Source organism: Elaeis guineensis, chromosome 5 (assembly GCF_000442705.2).
Source record: "Elaeis guineensis isolate ETL-2024a chromosome 5, EG11, whole genome shotgun sequence".
NCBI lineage: Eukaryota > Viridiplantae > Streptophyta > Magnoliopsida > Arecales > Arecaceae > Elaeis > Elaeis guineensis.
The window spans coordinates 43,868,524-43,892,368 of record NC_025997.2 but is presented as its reverse complement, the minus strand read 5'-3'; positions in this window follow the sequence as shown (position 1 = coordinate 43,892,368).

Genomic DNA, 23,845 nt, shown 5'->3' with positions numbered 1-23,845 from the left:
GAAGACAACCAACCCATATGGCCTACAGCGACCTATGCTCGATAGAAGCTGTCATCCTTATTAACAGCCTATCATTTGGTCGTGAATAGTTTTAAAGACTAATCGATAAATTTTCTCTTATCGAATCTGATAGTCCTAAGGACTTCATCATAATAGCGGAGTTCATTAGAAGATAAAAGCTTCTGATGAAAATATCAAATATATTTATTTATTAACAAATTAATTATCATACTTGGTTGCTCAACCGTCAACAGCTTGACGATTGGCTTTTGGGACATATTTTTCAACAACTCCCACTTGTCCTAAAGCTACTCGGCATAGTATCTAATACCCATCTTCGACTTGTGGTTGTCGAACTCCTTTATCGTCAGGGCTTTAGTAAAGTGGTCAGTCAGGTTCTCCTTTCTGTCGATCTTCTGAAGGTCGATGTCACCTCGATCCACGATCTCCTAGACCAGATGAAAGCGGTACAAAATATGCTTCATCCGTTGGTGTGCTTTGGGTTCCTTCACTTGAGCTATGGCACCAGTGCTGTCGCAGTAGAGCAGGATCGAACCATTGAGGGAGGGTGCTACTCCTAGCTCAATGATGAATTTTCCAGTCACATAGCTTCCTTCACGGCATCCGATACTGTGATGTACTCAACTTCACAAACAGAGTCTATCACAGTATGCTGCTTGGAACTCTTTCAGTAGATAGCTCCACCATTCAGAGTAAAGATATAACCTGACACGCTTCTGCTATCATCATGGTCAGATTGAAAGCTGGAGTCTGTGAACCCCACAAGTTTCAGATCTGACTCGTCATAAACCAACCATTGGTCCTTAATATTTCTCAAATACTTAAGGATGGCTTTAACCACTTTCCAGTAGTTTTCTTCAGGATCAGATTGGTATCTACTCACTACTCCTAATGAGTATGCCACATCTGATCTTGTACATGTCATGGCATACATGATAGATCTCACAGTCGAAGCATATGAGACTCTACTCATGCGCTCTCTCTCTTCAGGAGTTATCGGACAATCTTTCTTAAAGAGAAAAATTTCATGGCCTATCGGTAGATAGCCCTTCTTGAAATTCTCCATGCTGAACCTCTTCAGCACAGTGTTTATGTACGTGGATTGGGATAACCCAAGCATCTTTTTAGATCTATCCCTATAGATCTTCATCCCTAGGATGTAGGATGCTTCACCCAAGTCCTTCATGAAGAACTGTGATGACAACCAAACTTTTATTTTCTATAGTGCGGGGATGTCATTTTCGATTAAGAGAATATCATTCACGTACAAGACAAGGAATACTACAACTGGACCATTTGCCTATTTATAGATGCAGGGCTCTTCTCCATTCTTAACGAAGCCATACGATTTGATCACCTTATCAAAATGCATGTTCCAACTCTGAGAAGCTTGCTTCAATCCATAAATGGATCTCTGAAGCTTGCACACCTTGGACTCATCTGTGGATGTAAACCCCTCAGGTTGTATCATATACACCTCTTCGATCAGCTCTCCATTCAAGAAAGCTGTCTTTACATCCATTTGCCAGATCTCATAATCCAGATGGGCAGGTATTGCAAGTATTATCCAAATAGATTTGAGCATTGCCACAGGAGAAAATATCTCATCATAGTCAATACCATAACGTTGACGATACCCCTTGGCAACCAGACGGGATTTATAGGTCTCCACCTTTTCGTTTGTGCCTCTTTTCCTTTTGAACACCCATTTATACCCAATGGGTTTAACCCCTTCAGGTGGGTCAACCAATGTCCATACATCGTTGACCTTCATGGATTCTATTTCAGATTTCATGGCTTCAAGCCATTTCTCAGAATCAGATCTTTGTATTGTATCCATATAGGTGATCGGATCCTCATCATTCTCATCGAGTTCGATGGGATCATCGTCTCGGATCAAAAAACTATAGTATCTATCCGACTGATGCGGTACTCTACCAGATCGTCTTAATGGTGTAGGTACATTGGGCTCCAGATCTGATCTAATCAAATCCGACTCAGGTTCAGCTATTGGTATCGGTCCTTCTACCTGTTGAACTTCATCAAGTTCAACCTTAGAGGCAACGGTTCCTTCATCAAGGAACTCCTTTTTTAAAAAGATTGCCTTAAGACTGACGAACATCTTTTGTTCATCAGCATGGTAGAAAAAATATTCTTTGATCTCTTTGGGATACTCGATGAATGTGTATTTGTCAGACCTAGGTCCAAATTTGTCTGTGACTAATCGTTTGACATAGGCTGGGCACCCCCAGACCCTAAGGTGTGAAAGTGCTGGCTTACACCTTGTCCATATCTCATATGGAGTCTTAATTATAGACGTACTTGGAATCCTATTTAATAGATAATAGGCTGATTCGAATGCATATCCCCAGAAGGATATCGATAAGCTGGCAAAATCCATCATAGATCGGACCATGTCTAACAGAGTCTGATTTCTCCTTTCAGACACACCATTAGGCTGTGGTGTTCCTGGCGGAGTCCATTAAGAGAGAATCCCATTCTCTCCTAGATATATGAGAAACTCACTAGAAAGATATTTTCTTTCTTGATCAGATCAAAGAGTTTTAATACTCTTTCCAGTTTATTTTTCTACTTCACTTCGAAATCGTTTGAACATTTCAAATGAATCCGACTTGTGTTTCATCAAATAGACATATCCATATCTAGATAGATCATCTGTGAATGTTATGAAGTAGAAATATCCACCTTTAGCACTTGTGCTCATGGGCCCGCATACATCAGTATGTACTAGGCCCAAGAGCTCAATAGCTCTCTCACCTTTTCCAGTAAAAGGTGATTTGGTCATTTTATCAAGAAGACAGGACTCACAAGTTGGAAGTGATTCACAATCACTGACTTCGAAGATTTCCTCTTGAGTCAACCTATTTATTTTGTTCTTGTTTATATGACCTAGCCTATAGTACCATAAGTAGATATCTGACACACTATCTAATCTAGGGTGCTTGCCAGTAGAATAGACACTTATCGGGCTTGATCTTTCTGGTCTGGCCTTGCACTGATGTCCCAGCTTGAACTTGCACCTTCTTCACTTTCTTCTTCTTGTTCTTCTTCTCCTTTTTAAAGGGTCGAGAACCAGAAGATGAACCCCCCACTAAGTTCACCGACTCCTTGTGGAGTTGGTGATCCTTCTCAAAGTTTTGAAGCAACCCCAGTAACCCATGGTAGTTCATTTCAGACTTTGTCATTCTATAATGAGTGAGGAATGGAAGATAAGACTTGGACAACGAGTTCAGTATTGCATCTTTCTCAAGCTACTCATGCAAGAAAAAGTCGAGCTTGCTCAATCATTCCATCAGCTCGATCATGTACAATACATGATCAGTGATAGAGGCACCATCCCGTATTTTGGCATTGAAGATGGCACAACTAGTCTTGTGCCTCTCCACATCATCGGGTGTGCCAAAGGCATCCTCCAACACTTGAAGCATGTCCTTTTGTTGAGCCATCTTGAATCTACGACTGAACTCGTCGCTCATGGCAGCCAGCATGATACAGCGCACCATGGTTTGATCACTGAGCTGCTTCTGATAAGTGTCTCTGACTGTTCTACGTGCATTGACAGCTGGCTCCTCAGGTGCAGGATCTATTATCACATATAGGATCCATTCATGCTCCAAGACTATCTTCAACTTTTGGTACCAACTATCGAAGTTGGGTCCCACCAACTTATCATTATCCAACAATGATCGGAGCGATAGGAAAGTGGCCATATCTGCATAAAAGAAAACCATAATCTAATTAGTAATTGATTTATTAAACCTAAAGATTTAGACTTAAATCAAAAGGTTGCTCCCACTATTTTATTCAAATTGGTAGCCTCTACCTCCAATTCGAAGAATTACCCTAATTCCTTAGTGGGTACTAGAATCCACTTAGACTGCACACAAGCCCAACTTTGGTTGGCCAACCCATGTACATCTAAGGATAAGTTCATAACCAATTGTTTCTCTAAATAATTTTTAATAATTTTAATTTTGCCCTAAAAACCTAATCAGTAGGCTTTGGCCTCCACTGTAAGGATCCGGTTAGGTCCAACCATTAACATGACCATACTCGGTGCATCTAACCAATGAATGATTAAGCTCAACTTTGGTTGGCTCACCTAACCACCATTAGAGAGACACTTCCAAGTCGTCACATGATAAGTGATAATTCCATTAGTCAACAAGCATCAGATCTTTGGATCTGCAATGATTATTGAGTTCATGGACTCGTTATCAAACACCTTAATGAAAGGCTATGACTCAATTATCTCCATAACTTTATCATTTTAAGGACCTAATAATTTTAGAAGATTTAAATGATTTAGAGGATGAGATCAGATGAACCAACTTATCATGATCCTCCCACTGACTTCACCAAGTCAGCTTAAGGGAGACCATTAAAAGGGCTGGTCTAGGAGCACCTAAATCAGTCACATTGATTTACCTAGCTGACATGGGTCAGCTCGAATAGTCAAGTGATCTGATCAAAACATAATTTCATCAAGAGGTCAGGTAAGTCGATCAGTGGGAGGGTAGGTCAAAGCTTGCCTTAGACACCATCAAAAATGGCTAGGTAAGCAGGCTCCCAATTAAAAACCATCGGTCTGGTTTATCTTAGACACCAATTGATTTAATTAGTTTCGATTAGATTAACCTAACAGTTCATGCTAGACCGTTTAGCTAAGAATCAAGTCCATTTGGTTCTCGTTAAAGATATGGACTTGACCAACTACAACTATTGTAATTGATCTAGAGAATCCTTGACCTAATCTAAGACAACAATTGATTAGATTTAGTCAATTCTAATTAAGTCCATCTTTAATCTAACAATAGGTCTAACCCAATTAATGGATCTAATTCTCACTAACCCATTAACCTAATGTGTTATGGTTTATGTCTTAGTTCTTCAATTCACAATCCTAGAACCTAATCAAACAACTTCTTAATTCTTAATTAAGTTTTGGGTAGAGGGTTGGGTTCGGCTTTTCGAAAATAATTTTTATATTTATAAAATAATTTTATAATATAATTCTACCAACTATATTGCATGTTTGATTCATAATCAAGATGCAAATAAAATAAACATGAAACTACTTTAGATCTAATCTAAACAGATTCATGTAATTGAAATAACTTCAACTTTAAATAATTTTTTTGCACAAAAATTATTAACAAAAAGATTTTATTTTAGATTTAAATATTTTTTAAATCTAATAAATCATAAATTTAATCTAGATCATATCCAATAAATTTATGATTAAAGATAGATCTACACGAACTAGGACAACTTTTGTACTGTAAGGGGTAAACCTTACAGCAGGACAACCTTGCAGTTCGTAATTAATCTAAAATTTTAATTTTAAATTTAATAATTAGATTATAAATTAAATCTAATCTAAAAGATAATCTAAGCATGTATAAATAATCATGTAATAAAGAACCTTAGGCTTTGATACCAATTGAAGGAACCAGATCTAGGGTTTCAGGGTTAGATCTTGAAATTTTTTCAAGATCAAGCAGCGGATGACTAAAATAAATCAAAATTTATTTTTTAAAATTAAAAAATTTTTAGATCTAAAATCTTATTACATGATTATTATATAGTATTAAATTAAAAATTAAAATATATAGAGCATGAACTACATGTTGATCATATCAACATGTTTCTATACTACATCTAATGTATGTATTAAACAATAGATCAGATCTATTACCTTGCAAGTTAGACGTTCTAACCTTGCTGATCTGGGTTTGAGGATGATGTTGCAAACTGCACATATGTTCAATCTCTAGGAGTCATCCATACATGCCTACGAATCTCGATCAGAAGTTCTGCTCCAGGAAATCAGCATAATATGCTAGTACTGCGCTGATCCTTCTTCGATGGTTGATCAGATACCTTCTTCTTCTTGATTTGGACTCTTCTAAAGATGAGAAGTAGGAGGATGAGTTTCAGATTTGAGACGCTCTTAGAAAACTCAAGATGGAGGAAGGGAAGAGATGAAACTAACAACCCTAGAAGAAGACCCTCTTCTTCTTCTCTTTACTCTCTTCTAGACATCCTATCTTGTGTCTATTATATCTCTATGACCCAAAGGTCTTTCTCTCTAATTTTTGGATTTCCTAGAGGTCTCTCAAATCTTTGTGTTCTTCAAAAATTTCATAAAGAAACTCATTTTATAGAGAGAGATATGATAGAGTCCTTATGTAGGTCAAATACCTAGTCAAGGCTTATCCAAACATGGCAAGATAAGGGGCGCCCAACTCTTGGGTGCCTCCTCCTTATTTTCATACATGGACCATCAGTAAAAGGTGCACAATGTGTGCCCTAAAAGCCACAAAAATCTCAAAAAAATTTGAGTAAATTCAGTGCAAAAAGGAAAGAGTTTTGGATTTCTAAAACTCTATCTCATAGAATTTGAAATCCAAGCTTATTCCTACTTTGATTTGATCCACAACCACTTTTCATGTATGAAAGAAGTGAGAAAACCTTTTGGATGTGGAAAAGACCTGGGAGAGGGCTTTTTTCACACAAAATAAGAGGGGATTGGTGTGGAATAAAGGAGAGGACGTGGGGGGGCTTATGTGGTGCAAGGTGGAATCCTAGTCTTACTTGGATTCTATCTTATGACTTGTTTTAATTTGGTTTCTCAAACCAAATCAAAATAAAATTAGATCAATTTAATTAAAATAGGTCTTAACCCAATTAAAAATCTAATTTAATCAAATTAAATTAAATTTAAATCTGATTTAATTTTTTAATCAAATTAGAAATTAGGTTAATCCAAGTCCTAATTGAACTAGGACTAGTTTTTTTCTTGCACTTGGCTTATCCAATAAACCAATTAGACTTGATCCAATCAAGTCTAAACTAAATTTAATTATATTATATTCAATTAGACTTAATCTCAGTCCATTGGCTTAATCAAATTAAGCCAATTAGTAATCAAATTGCTAATCGATCCTCCTGCAACACTTTCACTAGGTTAAATGTCAATCATATTGATCATTTAACCCTAGAACGATTATTAATCGTTGATCAACCATCCGATCGGATCATGAACTCTAATGTATGTGACCTCATAGGTTCAAAACTAAGTCGATAGCATAGGAATAAATTTTTGTACCAATCGAAGTGACCATCTAGCAATGGTACCTGACGATCGGATAGATCAAATGTGTAGAACAACATCCTTAGAACCCATGCGGATGTAGTTTTCATATAATTCATCTCCTTGACCAAAATGATCATAGGATACCTTAAAGTTCAACTGTCAACTCTGATCAGGTTGTCCACATTGTATTTCAAAATATCAAATCCATCTGATGGATTATCCTGGCTAAGATTTTGCTAAATTGAAATACAATGACTCATTCTTCTCCAACTCTTGGAGTGGTCAATCCCATCTCGATCACACTCTGACTTTGCAAGTACTTGACTATGTCCAGAAGTCTTCCGTCACTGAATTAGAAATTTAGTTAGTCCAGTACCAAAGCACAGTGAGTTGCTTGCAAGTCACTAAGGTGATCTCAGGTCTAAGGGACACTTATACCTATATCCCATCAGAGACATTCTCGACAGCAAAATACTCTGGAGTTGGTCATGTTCCATGATGATGTACCCTTACATCTCACCTATATACCATACCAGTATCTCCACACTCCTTGGTTAAGAGGACAACCAATCCATATGGCTTACAGTGACCTATGCTCGATAGAAGTTGTTGTCCTTATTAACAGCCTATCATTTGATCGTGAATAGTTTTAAGGACTAATCGATAAATCTTCTCTTTATCGAATATGAATAGTCCTAAGGACTTCATCATAACCACGGAGTTCATTAGAAAATAAAAGCTTATGATGAAAATGCCAAATCTATTTTATTTATTAATAAATCAATTATTATACTTGGTTGCTCAACCGTCAACAGCTTGACGATTCACTTTTGGGACATATTTTTCAACAAAAATCATATAGTTAAGCAGCATATTTTAGCATGGCTCCACGATCTCGAAAGGTACCATACTTTTTGTATTGATTGATGCTGAAATATATCTCTGTAGGAGTTTCAATCATGAGAAGATAAATAATATGAGCACTTATCTTCCTAGTAATATAAAGTATAAATATGAGCTTGTGCTTTATAACACAACTTGCACTACCCGCAGGTCTGCTTTGATTTTGGTTAATTGCTAGATCTTTGATGCTTACATAATTTCTCTTGAGTTTCTCACGCTCGATCTTCACATGCATGCAATATACGAGCTTCTAGACCTCTAACTTTCTATCCCTTTCTTATCCTTCAAATCTCAATCTTAATGGATTTCTCTCACAATCTCAAAATCACCGTGATATTTTCATACTCTAACTTTTGAAATGAGGACTCCAAGAAAAGGATGAGCTCCTTAGAGATCAAAGTCTCAAAGCTATCGATCTTCCATAATGCTCATTCTATTACAGAAGTTGAAGAACTGTTCTTATAACAATTATTAGTGACGTAAATTAAATTTTTTATCGTAATTATATTTTTTATGTATGTAATTTTTTTGGAGAAAAAAATTTTTTTAAAGAAAAAATTATAAATTAACTATTTATATAAATTTTTTGATTAATAAAAAATTAATTTTTTGATGAAATTATTTTAGAAAATTTTTTTAGATCAAAATTTTTTTAGATTAAAGAAAATTAATTTTATTTTTCACCATAAATATTTTTTAATATCATTTTTTTGCATTAAATTTTTTGGATGAAAAATTTTCTTAGTAGAAAAACTCTAAAATTAATTTTTTATGAAATTATTATTGGAAAGATATTTAATTATTAGTGACATAAAATAAATTTTCATCATAAATAGTCTTTAAAATTTTTATGAAATTTTTTATAAAAATATATTTATGATGTAAATTTATTTTTCATCGACAACTATTTTTTTAAAAACATTATTTTAATCAATTTTTGTGAACAAAAAAATTTCTTAATGATTTTTTTTATTAGTGATGAAAAGGTGTTTTCATCAAAAAAACTATTTTAAAAATAATTTTTCTTAATTTTTTTGAAGGAAAAATTGTTAGAGAGAAAAAAAATTTTTTTGGATGGTATTTATTAGCATTGAAAACTAGATTTTCATCACTAATAGATTTATTAACAATGAAATTTTTTTTCCATCGTCAATAATTTATTTTTAGATAAAATTTTTTTGAAAAAAAAAAATTTTTAGTGAAAAATTTTTTTGATAGAAATTATTGATGATAAAAATAATTTTTTATTGCTAATAATGGTATTAACGGTAAAATTTTTTTATCGCTAATTGTTCGACATAATTAGACGTCAACTCGACGTTCCTTCACGTGAAACCCTCTTCCGCCCTCCTCCCTCTACCCTCTCCAAGCTCTCCCCTCTCCTCTCTCCGATTGAGCGCTCCATCTCTTAACACTGGCGAGCACATTTCCCCCGTCGCTACTACCATTGTCGTTCGTGCCGTTGCCGTGGGCTTCTCTGACACCACCATTGCCGTCCGTCGGAGGTAAGTGTTCTTGCCATCCTTTTTTTTAGTTGATCGGGCCACCGGGGGGCAGAGGGGGTTGTGGGGGTGGGCGGTCGGGGGCGACACGGGGGCCGGAGGTTTGGAGGGTGGAGGGGGTTGCTGGGGTGGGGGTGGGCGGCTGGGAGTGACACGGGGGTGGGGAGGAGCTCAGTCGGTGGAGGGGGTTGCAGGGTGGGGGTGGGTGGTTGGGGGTGACACAGGGGTGGGGATGGGGTCGGGGGGTGGTCGAGGGCGACATGGGGGCGGGGAGGGGGCCGTGGGTGGTCGGGGGTGACATGGGGCCGGGGAGAGGGTCGGTCGGTGGAGGGGGTTGCAGGGGTGGGGGTGGGCGATCGGGGTGACACGAGGGTGGGGATGGGGTCGGGGGGTGGTTGGGGGTGACATGAGGTCGGGCAGGGAGTCGGTCGGAGAGGGAGGATGGTCGGTTGGGAAGAGAGAAACAAGGAGGAAAAATAAAAAAAAAGTAAAAAAATATTAATTAAATATTTTATAATTTGATTAATAAAAATAAAATTTGAATCATGATTCAAATTGGATCGAGGTCGAGATCCGGATCAAGATCCCGATTTGGGTAGGGATGTAGTTCGAGATCTGATCAGGATCCGAGTTGGGATCCAGGTCGCGGGGGGTTGGAGAGGGTGACGGCTCCGTGGGTGGTGGGTCGCGAGGGGTGGGTGATGGTAGCGGCACCGCAGGAGCGGAGGTCGTGGGTGGCCGAGTTCGAAGCTTATTTAGGAGAAAAATATTTAGAAAAAAATTATTTTTAGGTTAAAAATATTTAAAAATAATAAAAAATTATTTATTATTTTTAGATAAAAAATATTTTTTAAAAAAATAAAAAACCATCGAACCCTCAGGATTGGGTTTTGTGTTATTATTTTGTATCAATATTATTTTACATGTCCAACTACTTATAGTTTATTTTATATTTATTGTATAAATTTTTTAGTGTTACTGTTGAAATTTATAAATTTTTTATTGTTCCACTAGCACAATGCATATTGCTTTTACTTATTACAATTTAATTATTTTGTGTGCTATTTTGTATGTTTTTGTTTGTTATAATGAAATATAAAAAATATTCTTATTTTGGAGAAAACTCTACTAAATTTTTGATGAAAAAATTTCAATATAGAATTACTCTTTTTTGATAAATTAGAAATCCATCTTTGAACGTATGGTCAGAGATAGTAGTTAAATTACATTGAGTCATAGATTCTAGTTCAAGAGTCGATCTTGATCGAAATCGATTCTTGGATGTCTCGTATTTGAATTTTTTGAAAAAATAATAATCTTATTATTGTTAATAGTTGATATTTTATTTCATTATGTGGTACTCAGCAGTTGTCTGTCCATTATTCTTTAGATATATGGTGGATAGGATGTGTAGACACCATATTCATATCGTATACTTGGAGAACCATGAAGAGATGCTGTCAAAATTTTCACAATAATGAAACAAAATATTGACTAATAACAATAATAAGATTATTACTTTTTTGAAAGGGATAGGACCACATCTATTAGTAATGATTTGAAATGGATAAGATCATGTATTTTTGCTTCATTAAATTGATGGAAAAAAATTTTCTGTGTTACTGTTCAGTCTGTATTCTTTAATGCATGCTGTTTTATATAAAATGATCCATATCTGGATCTGGATCGAGATTTGATCCAAAATCCAGATTGAGATTCGATCTGAAATTTAGGTCAAGATTTGGTTCGGATGAATACCACTGAAAATTTTTTTGTTGTCAAGAATTGTAGATATGCCACCAGGAGATAGACGACGATGTTTGAGTTCGTAGTCTACCCCTGGGGCTGAGGTGCCTTCATCGATTTTCACTGCCACACGAACTCCATCGCCAGAGGGTTCTGCACTGACAGATCCAAGTGAGGTGGGTCTGAGTGGTATTATTATACTTTTTATGTAATAAAATTTGATTTTTTTATTTAGATAGCTATCATACTAATGATTTATTTATTATTGTTTCAGGCTAGTCTCCATCAGTGGTGAAGTGAGGACAAGGTCCATCGAAAAATCTCATTTTAAAGCATTAGAGATGCGAGCACCTAAGACAGTATCTTCGTATTGAGATACCACCCGTCTACACCAGGCCCATTAGGAGATGGTGCGAGTTGTGGTAAACCGAGCGGGACATCATATGCCGAGCTATGTCCCCATGATGCTTTTCAATTGGCATCATATTGTACGGGCTCAGAGAGATTTTCTATACCCAGATACAGGTAAAGAAATTATATTATGAATATTTAATTAGCATGATATTTTTTTAATATTTATTATTGATAGGGTGTATTTGATATTATTGATTTTGAGGAGGATCGCGTGCAGTGAGTGTGGATGCTCATTTATGTTTGCATTTCAAGGAGTATTACCACCGCATCCATCAGCATTGGTACCATATAATGCAGGATCATGGGGTGGAGGTAGTGCGGCAGCGGCCCTATAACAGCATCACTATGGATGATTGGGCTCTCATATACCGGCATTATGAGGATCCGGCATATTAGACTACACATCAAAACTTTTTTTTTAGAGTTTAATGATTGAATCATTTATTCTTAAATTTAATTTGTTACCTACTAATTGGACTGCTAACTGTACAGAAACAATGTGCCTAGAATACCGCAAATCGGGCGAGATAGATCGTATTACATTGTGGGGGTTCGAGGTCGTTCACTTGTCATATGGAGTAAATGGTAAGTAATTTTTAATTAGTAATTTTAACTCTTTAACTATTTAAAATTTTTTTAATTAATTATTTTCAAATTGCAAAGAGATGTAGAGAGTGACGAGCTTCCTGGTAGGATCGATATCTACCAGTGGACCCACTAGCGACAGTCAAGAGAGTGGACGACAGGAAGCAAGGAGCTTTTTATAAATTTTTTCAATTATTTTTTTTATTCACAGTTTGATTTTCAGTATGAAATTAAAATAGCTATAACTTTAATTTTTAAGACTGTATGATAGGCATCAGATCCCAGCCTACCCCTGAGGGCTCGACCGCACCCACAGATGATGAGATCTGTGATCAGATACTGGGTACAAGACCCTGTTATGTTAGGAGTCTAGGGCATGGGATCAGTGCTCCCTCATCTTCATGTTCATCCAAGGCTGACATCCATGCTGCCTGTGATGCTCGGTTGGTGGAGGTGTAGAGGCAGGCTATTGAGGATCGACAGCAGGCTGAGCAGCGAGCTGATGAGTTGGCTGCACGTATTGATGAGTACTAGCTACTTCAGATTCAGATGATGGAGTGGATAGCACAGATGGAGTGGATGATGCAGCCGATGAGGCAGCAGCAGGCTGATCCGAGCTCTTCCGAGTACTCTCCTTTCCTAACCCATTCTCCTTCAATAGATGCCGACACTTGACGGTCTCTTTATGTAACTTTTTATTTTTATTTCAGACTTTTTATAATTTTAATTTAATATAATATAATAATAAAATTTATTTATAAATTTATTATGTAAATTTTTTATTTTTATTTTTTATTTTTAACTTATAAAAAATATTATAAATATAAATTAAAAATATATATTCATAAATTATTTTTAAAAAAAATATATGTAAATTTTTAGCGATGGAATTATTTTTGATGAAAGATTGGTCATTAAAAAAAAATTAACAATATAAAAATTGATCGTAAATAATTTTTTTAATAAGTTTAAAAATATTAAAATTTTATATTAAATTAATAATGATGAAAATACTTTCATTATAAATAATTGATAATTTATTAGTAATAAAATTTATGTCAAAAATTATCATATTTGCGATGAAAAATTTATGTCACTAATATTTTTTTTAAATTTAAATTTTATAAAAAATTTTAATTAAATTAATTATGATAAAAGTATTTATCATAAATAATTATTTTTTATTAGTGACGTAATATTTCATTACAAATTACTCTTTTTATGATTAAAATTTTTTATCATAAATAATTTTTTTAAAAAAATTTTAACGATGAAAAATTTTTGTCGATAATATCCATTATTGGTGATGAAATTTTTTTTCATCGTAAAAAATTATCAATGATGCCATTATTTATGACTAAATATTAGCGACGATAATTTCATCGCTAATAACTATTACCGATGAAAATTTATTATTAGCGATGAATTTTTTACACCGCTAATATCCTGTTCTGTTGTAGTGTTGCTTTAGTCCGTAAATAGAGCTTTACAGCTTGCAAACCTTGTGATCTCCATCACTGGATGTGAAATCCAAAAGCTGCTCCATATAGATATCTTCCTCAAGATATCCATTCAAGAAGATAGTTTTTATATCCATCTGCCATATCTCATAGTCATAAGTGTTGGGAATAGTGTCTCAAAGTCAATCGTCAGCCTGTTGACGGTTGTGCTCATTTTTATATTTGTACATGAATTATGAATTAATAAAAATTATTTTGATATTTTTCATCATAAAATATTTTATCTTCTAATGAACTCCTATGTTGTGGTGAAGTCCTTAGGACTATTTAGACTCGACAAAGGAGGATTTATCGTTTAGTCTTTAAATCTATTCGCGACCAAACGATACGTTGTTACTAAGGACGACAACGTTTATCAAGCATAGGTCGTTGTATGCCATATAGGTTAGTTGTCCTCTTAACCAATGAGTGTGGAGACACTGGTATGGCATACAGGTGAGATGTAAGGGTACATCTGCACTGAATGTGACCGACTCCGGAGCTATTTCTGCTGTCAAGATTTGCTCCGATGGAATATGGGTATAAATATCTCTCCGACCTGAGACCGCCACGGTGACTTGCAAGCAACTCACTGCACTTAGGCACTGGACCACCTGAATTTTTAATTCAGTGATGGAAGGCTGCTGGGTGTAGTCAAGTATTTGACTTGTCGGTGCATGTGTCAAGATGGGATTGACTACTTCAGTTTAGGAGCTGTGTATAGTCGTGTTTCAATTTAGCAAAATCTTGGCCAGGGTAGTCTTTGTGAGGAGTCACAGGACTGTTTGGGTTGAGCACGATTCGGATGATCTGATCAGGATTGACAGTATAACTCTGAGTCATCCTAAACACAGGGGTCAAAAGGATGAATTATACAGTAACCATATTCATGTAGGTTTTGAGTGTTGTGATTGCGACTATTCGACCTATCCGGACGTCGGATACTATTGCTAGATGGTCACTTCGATTAGTACAGGAATTGATTCCTGTGCTACCGGCTTAAGTTCGAACCTACGGGGTCACACACATTAGAGGTTCCTATCTGATCTGATGGCTGATATAGAATCCTACATATTTGGGACTCAGTGATCGAGAATCAAGATTCTCTGATCATGAGTTCCACACATTATGGGTACTAGGGTCAAGAGTCCCATTGGTTGGGACTTTTCGATCAGGATTACATATCGATGAATTCTGATGTCTGATTGCCCATCGGATTTGGACTCAGTATTTATGAGAGGTTTAATTAGTGATTTGATCACTAATTAACTCAATTTGATTGAGTAATTATTTTTGGATCAAGTCCAATTGAATTGGATTCAGTTGGATTTGACCCGATTAGGTTAAGAGTTGACCTAATCGTCAAGATGGTTTGGTCCCTGATTTGATCGGAGGTTGGGCTTAGTCAATTCTTAATTTGATTAGGATTTTATTGAGCCTAATTAAGCCTAATTAAGTTAGATTTAAATTAGTCTAATTGGACCTAACTTATTTGGTTCAATTAGGTTGGTTTAAATAATGAAACCACCTTGACCCAATCTCCATGCACCACCTCACTTCCATTGCACCCATTTGAATTCATGAGAAGGAACTTCTCATGAATTATTTTCTCACGCCAAGCCCTCTCCACACCCCACATTAATGTGTCATATGAATGGATAAGGATGATTGGTTAGCCTTTCAAATTCAAAATAAAGTTTGAATTTGAATGGGCAATCAATCTTTGCACCTTATCCCTTTTTTTACATCCCATTTATTACATGACAAAAGGTTTCTCATGAAATCACTCCATGCACAATTTAAGCCATGCCTCACGCCTTTAGTGGATAAGGGATGAGTTGGTGTCCATTTGAATTCAAAATTTAATTTGAATTCAAATGTGCAATTACTCATCTTTATCCTTTATTTTGGATAAGACGTTTGACGTTATTATAAAAGGAGGAGAAGAGTGGGACGTGCAAGAAGAAGATTTTTGAAGAAAAATTCTGGGGCATGAGAAGTCTTGTGCATGAGAAGGAAGTCCATATCCTTCCAAGAGAAAAAGAAAGAAAAGAAAGAAAAGTGGGTGCAAGGTTTTCGGTGAGTTCCCTAGAGTTTTAGCTTGGAGTTCGGGAAGTGAGAAAGTGAGCTACGAGTGTCGTGAGCCCATAAAATCATAAGAAGATCTTTAACATCCTCTCAAGCATGTCTGTTGATGATCCGGAGTGTTCAAAGAATCGACAGACATCGATCAAAGGAGTTCGATCAGCATCCACCATCAAAAGAGCTCTACAACGAGCTAGCACTCGTGAGGAGTCGATCAGATCGAGAGCTTCGTGTGGACGATCCGCAGAGGCCAGACATGCTGTATGGTTGCATCGCGATGATTAGACTCTTCCGAGGGTGATCAGATTGCGACGATCTTCTACCCGTACAAAGGTATTGTGTTCTGAACACATTACAGTAAAGTGTTTACTGTTCGCATTTGAATTTCAAATTTAAATGAATGCATGCTATATATCATATTTAGATCTTAGTGTAGGATAAATTTATGTTAATTAATTAGATTAATTAATAATTTTTACTGTAAAATAGTAATTTTGAAAAAGTTTTAAAATTATCATTTTATCCCTGCACTGAATTTCACTGCTAATAGTATCAGAGCGGGTTCTTAGATATGATATATATATTTGCATGCGTAGATTAAATTATAATCTAAAAGTTTAAATTTGAAATTTAAATTTAAAATTTGAAATTTGAAATTCAAAATTCAAAAATTTGAAATTCAAAATTTAAAATTTAAAATTTAAAATTTGGTTGAAATTTCAAATTTAAAATTCAAAATTTAAAATTCAAAATTTAAAATTCAAACATTTGAAATTTAAAATTTGTTTGAAATTTGAAATTCAAAATTTAAAATTTGAAATTTGAAATTTAAATTTTGAAATTGGTATATTTAGATATACTTGATCCAAGTAGCAAGTAATCAAATTGGGTTGGTTGCCATGGCCGTCCGGTCATAGGAGAAAAGTAGGGTTTAAAGGTCCTCTCCTCCCATTCGATGGGGTCTCCTATGGTGGTAGGGGTGCCGCTGTAATTATATCCCATGCAGATGAAGCAGCGAAAGAAATTAAGATGTAAAGGTTCAATTGTGAAATTTATCATGAATGTGTTAGATTAGATCTAAAGGAATATTCATGATTTATTTTGATTAAATTATTTTCTGTTATGTAATTAGCAATAAGATTGCTATTTATGAAATGTGCTGATCTATTTGTGAAATGAGTCAACATATTTGGTGAACAAAAAAAAAAATAAAACCTTTCAAATTTAAAAATTATTTTCGAAATGCCAAATCCTACCCATCAGCCCAAATACTTAATTAAAAGAATTAAGTATTGTCTAGTAGGTCTAGAATTATGAATTAAGACTTAAGACAATTGCATAAACTTGTGGGTCAATGGGTTAGATGGATTAGGTCCATAATTGGGTTAGACTTAAGGTTAGCTTAAAGAAATGGACTAAATTAGAGTAATTGGTCAAATCTAATCAAAAGTTGAATTAGATTAGGTCAAGGATACTCTAGACTCAACTCCAATAGTTGTAGTTGAATGGGTCCATGTCTTTAACTAGACCAAGATGGACTTAATTCATGGCTACACGGTGGAACCTTATTTACTAAGTTGATCAAATTAAAACTAATGAACCGGTTGGTGTCTAAGATAAGTTTGGCAGTTTGACCAGTGGTTTTTAAGCGGGCGCTACTCGCAGTGATTCAATCTCTGACGAGTTAATGGCTTATCCCCACCACTGATCTCACTTACCTGGCCAACCTGGTGAATTAGATTTTGATTAGATCACTTGGTGATTAGGGCTCACCCATGTCATTAGGTAAATCAGTTTGACTGATTTAGGTGCTCCTAATGCCAGCTTTAATTAAATCCTTTTTAATCTGACTTGGTGAAGTCAGTGGGAGGATTGAAATTGGCTGGATATTTTCTTCTCATCTATCCTTTAATAAAATCTTCAAAAATTATTAGGTCCCTAAAAATGATTAAATTATATTGATAACTATGTCATAGTCTCTCATTAAGTGAATGATAATGAGTCCATTAGTTTAATAATCATTGGAGACCCAAAGGCCTGGTGCTTTTGACTAATGGAATTATCATTCATAATATGATAATTTGGTTTGAGTCTTTCTGATGGTGATCAGGTTGGCCGGCCAAAGTCGGGCCTGATCATTTATTGGTCCGATTCACCAAATCAAATCATGTTAATGGTTGGATCTAACTAGATCTTTTCAGTGGAGGCCAAAGCCTACTGATTAGGTTCTGAGGCAAAATCAATTACTAGAAGTTGTTTAGAGAAACAACTGGTTATGAACCTACCCATAGATGCACATGGGTTGACTAACCAAAGTTGGGCTCGTGTGTAGTCTGTGTGGATTCTAGTACCCACTAAGGAATTAAAGTAATTTCTCGAATTGGAGATTGAGGCTACCAGTTCGTAAAAATACTGGGAGAAACTTTAGACTAAAGTCCAAGTCTTTAGTATTTATAATTTATGTACTAATAGAGGTCTGATTTTTCTTTATGCAGCTATGGCCACTACCCTGTCCCTCCGATCATTATTAGATAATGACAAGCTCATGGGACCTAATTTTGATAGCTGGTATCGAAAATTAAAAATCATCCTTGAGCATGAGCGGATCCTTTATGTAGTAACAGATCCGATACTTGAGGAGCCAGCCCCGAACGTTAGAGGGATGATCTGAGATACTTATCAGAAGTGGCTCAACGACTGCACCACCGTTCGGTGCATTATGCTGGCGACAATGAATGATGAGTTCAGCTGCAGGTTTGAGAATGCCCAACCACAGGAGATGCTTCAAATGTTGAATGACTCCTTTGGCACGCCTGACGATATTGAAAGGCACAAAACTAGTTGTGCCATTTTCAATGCTCGGATGAGGGATGGAGCCTCAGTCACTGATCATGTATTGTACATGATCGAAATGATTGAGCACCTAAGTAAATTGGGCTTTTCCCTACACGAGCAGCTCGGTAAGGATGCGATCCTTAATTCTCTGCCCAAGTCCTACCTTCCCTTCCTTACTCATTTTCGAATGACAAAGCTTGCAGTGAACTACCACGGCTTGTTAGGGTTGCTGCAGACCTTTGAGAAGGACCATCTGCTCCATAAGGAGTCGGTAAATATTGTGGGAGGGTCTTCTTCTGGTCGTTGACCCTTTAAGAAAGGGAAGAAGAACAAGAAGAAGAAGAATAAGAAGGTACAACCACATGCTGGGATGTCTGCACATGGTCAGATCAAGAAGCGCAAGCTCGACCAGAGCCAGGCGGAGTGCTTCTTTTGCAAGAAGCAGGGGCACTGGAAGAGGAATTGTCCTCTATACATTGCCTCACTGGACCCGAACAGGCCGAAGAAGAAACAAGGTACTTATATGATAACACCTTGCAACTTTTCCATTTGTGATACTATTGCCTGGGTATTGGATACCGAAAGTCCTTATCATATTTGCAATTCGATGCAGGGTCTACAGGTCAGTAGGAGAATTGATGAAGGCGAGAGATTTCTGAATGTTGGAGATGGAAGCAAAGTTCCAATTCTAGCATTAGGAATCATGAACCTTATAATCAATTCTCGAAATATAATTCTGAGTGAATGTCACTATTGTCCAAGCTTTTTATTAAATATTATTTCTGTAGGCCTTTTGGCCATGAATGGTTATCAATTTTTAATAAAAAAAATATTTGCAATATCATTTTGAATGGTGTTACAATGTTTGTTGGATAACTTAATAATGGAATTTACTTTCTATCACAACCTGTTAATGTGGTTCAAACCTCCGATAAACATCCTAGAATAGATAATGTGTCAGAAGTCTACCTTTGGTACTGTAGGCTAGGTCATATCAATAAGAACAGGATAAACAGATTAGCTCAAGAAGGAATTCTTGAAGTAGGTGATTGTGAATCACTTCCAACCTGTGAGTCCTGTCTTCTTGGTAAAATGATCAAATCACCTTTTACTGAAAAAGGTGAGCGAGCCAGTGAACTTTTGGGTTTGATACATTCTGATGTATGTGGACCCATGAGCTCAAGTGCAAGAGGTGGATATTTCTACTTCATAACCTTCACAGACGACCTATCGAGGTATGGGTATGTCTATTTAATGAAGCATAAATCAGAGTCGTTTGAAATGTTCAAACTATTCCGAAATAAGGTAGAAAAATAAACTGGAAAGTATATTAAAACTCTTCGATCTGATCGAGGAGTTGAATACCTTTCCAATGATTTTATGACATATCTTAGAGAGAATGTGATTTTCTCTCAGTGGACTCCTCCTGGAACACCACAACATAATGGTGTATCTGAAAGGAGGAATCAGACCTTGTTGGACATGGTTCGATCCATGATGGAGTTTGCTGGTCTGCTGTTCTCCCTCTGGGGATATGCGCTCGAATCGGCTTGTTATCTTCTAAATAGAGTTCCGAGTAAGTATGTAACCAAAACGCCATATGAGATATGGATAGGACGTAAGCCAGTACTCTCGAACCTTAGGGTTTGGGAGTGTCTGACTTATATTAAACATTTAATTACGGACAAGCTTGGACCTAGGTCTGACAAGCGTAATTTTATAGGATACCCAAAAGAGACCAAAGGGTATTACTTCTACCTAGCTGATGAGCAAAAAATGTTTGTTAGCCTTAAGGTAATCTTTTTGGAAAAGAAGTTCCTTGGTGAAGGGACTGTTGCCTCTAAGATCAAACTTGACGAAGTTCGACAGGTGAAAAAATCGACACAAGTTGCTGAACCTGAACCGGATTTGGTTAGATCAGATCCGGAGCCCATTGTTCAAGCACCCTTAAGGCGATCTGGTAGAGTACCACATCAACCGGACAGATACTATGGTTTCTTGGTCCGGGATGACGATCCTATCAAACTTGATGAAAATGATGAGGATCCGATCACCTACATGGATGCAATACAGAGATCCGACTCTGAGAAATGGCTAGAGGCCATGAAATTCGAAATGGAGTCCATGAAGGTCAACGATGTGTGGACATTGGTTGACCCACCCGAAGGAGTAAAACCCATAGGGTGTAAGTGGGTCTTCAAGAGGAAGAGAGGCGCAGACGAATAGGTGGAAACCTATAAAGCCCATCTGATTGCCAAGGGATATTGTCAACATTATGGTATAGACTATGACGAGACATTTTCTCCTGTGGCAATGCTCAAATCCATTCGGATTATGCTTGCGATAGCTGTCCATCTGGACTATGAAATCTGGCAGATGGATGTGAAGACAGCTTTTCTAAATGGAGAGCTGGATGAAGAGGTGTATATGATACAACCTGAAGGATTCACATCCACAGATGAGTCTAAGGTGTGCAGGCTACAGAGGTCCATTTATGGATTTAAGCAGGCATCATAGAGTTGGAACATACATTTTGATAAGACGATCAAGATGTATGGCTTCATTAAGAACGGAGAAGAGCCATGCATTTATAAGTGGGCTAATGGTCCAGTAGTAGTATTTCTTGTATTGTATGTAGATGACATTCTCTTAATCGGAAATGATGTCCCTGCATTACAGGGAATAAAGATTTGGCTGTCGTCACAGTTCTCCATGAAAGATCTGGGAGAAGCTTCCTACATCTTAGGGATGAGGATCTATAGGGATAGATCTAAAAGATTGCTTGGTTTATCTCAGTCCACGTACATTGATACTATGCTGAAGAGGTTCAGCATGGAGAATTCCAAGAAAGGCTATCTTCCGATAGGCCATGGAATTTTTCTCTCGAAGATGGATTGTCCGACAACACCTCAAGAGAGAGAGCGTATGGGTAGGATTCCATATGCTTCGATAGTGGGATCTATCATGTACGTCATGACATGTACACGACCAGATGTGGCATACTCACTAGGGGTAGTGAGTGGATACCAATCTGATCCAGGGGAGAATCACTGGAAGGTTGTTAAAATCATCCTAAAGTATTTAAGAAATACTAAGGACCAATGGCTTGTTTATGGTGAATCGGACTTGAGACTTATAGGATTTACAGACTCTAGTTTCCAGTCTGATCACGATGACAGCAAAAGTATGTCGGGATTTATTTTTACCCTTAATGGTGGGGCTATCTGCTGGAAAAATTTTAAGCAGCACACAGTGGCTGATTCAGTTTGCGAGGCGGAGTATGTCGCTGCATCAGATATTGCCAAAGAAGCGGTGTGGCTGAAAAAATTCATCACCGAGCTCGGAGTAGCACCCTCCCTTGTTGGTCCAGTTCTGCTCTACTGTGACAGCTCTGGAGCCATTGCTCAGGCGAAGGAACCAAAGGCACACCAGCGGATGAAGCATATTCTGCGCTGCTACCATCTCATCTGAAAAATTATGGATTGAGGTGACGTCGATCTTCAGAAGATCGACGGAAAGGAGAATCTGGCTGACCCATTCACTAAAGCCATTGCGGTGAAGGAGTTCGACAACTACTAGTCGAAGATGGGTATTAGATACTGCACTGATTGACTTTAGGTCAAGTGGGAGATTGTTGGGAATAGTGTCCCAAAGTCAATCGTCAGCCTGTTGATGATTGTGCTCATTTTTGTATTTGTACATGAATTATGAATTAATAAAAATTATTTTGGTATTTTTCATCACAAAATATTTCATCTTCTAATGAACTCCTATATTGTGGTGAAGTCCTTAGGACTATTTAGACTCGACAAAGGAGGATTTGTCGTTGAGTCCTTAAATCTGTTCGCGACCAAATGATACGTTGTTACCAAGGACGATAATGTTTATCAAGCATAGGTCGTTGTGTGCCATATAGGTTGGTTGTCCTCTTAACCAATGAGTGTGGAGACACTGGTATGGCATACAGATGAGATGTAAGGGTACATCTGCACTGAACGTGACCGACTCCGGAGCTATTTCTCCTGTCAAGATTTGCTCCGATGAAATATGGGTATAAATATCCCTCCGACCTGAGACTGCTACGGTGACTTGCAAGCAACTCACTGTACTTAGGCACTGGACTACCTGAATTTTTAATTCAGTGACGGAAGGCTGCTGGGTGTAGTCAAGTACTTGACTTGTCAGTGCGTGTGTCAAGATGGGATTGACCATTCCAGTTTAGGAGTTGTGTACAGTTATGTTTCAATTTAGCAAAATTTTGGCCAAGGTAGTCCTTGTGAGGAGTCACAAGACTGTTTGAGTTAAGCACGATTCGGATGATCTGATCAGGGTTGACAGTATAACCCTGAGTCATCCTAAACACAGGGGTCAAAAGGATGAATTATACAGTAACCATATTCATGTAGGTTCTGAGTATTGCGATTGCGACTATTCGACCTATCCGGATATCGGGTACCATTGCTAAATGGTCACTTCGATTAGTACAGGAATTGGTTCCTGTGCTACCGGCTTAGGTTCGAACCTGCGGGGTCACACACATTAGAGATTCCTATCTGATCTGATGGCTGATATAGAATCTTACATGTTTGGAACTCAATGATCGAAAATCAAGATTCTCTGATCACAAGTTCCACACATTATGGGTACCGGGGTCAAGAGTCCCACTGGTTGGGACTTTTCGATCAGGGTTACATATCGATGAATTCTGATGTCCGATTGCCCATCAGATTTGGACTCAATATTTATGAAAAGTTTAATTAATGATTTGATCACTAATTAACTCAATTTGATTGAGTAATTATTTTTGGATCAAGTCTAATTGAATTGGATTCAGTTGGGTTTGACCCGATTAGGTTAAGAGTTGACCTAATGGTCAAGATGGTTTGGTCCCTAATTTGATCAGAGGTTGGGCTTAGTCAATTTTTGATTTGATTAGGATTTTATTGAGCCTAATTAAGCCTAATTAAGTTGGGTTTAAATTAATCTAATTAGACCTAACTTATTTGGTTCAATTAGGTTGGTTTAAATAATGAAACCACCTTGACCCAATCTCCATGCGCCACCTCACTTTCATTGCACCCATTTGAATTCATGAGAAGGAACTTCTCATGAATTATTTCCTCACGCCAAGCCCT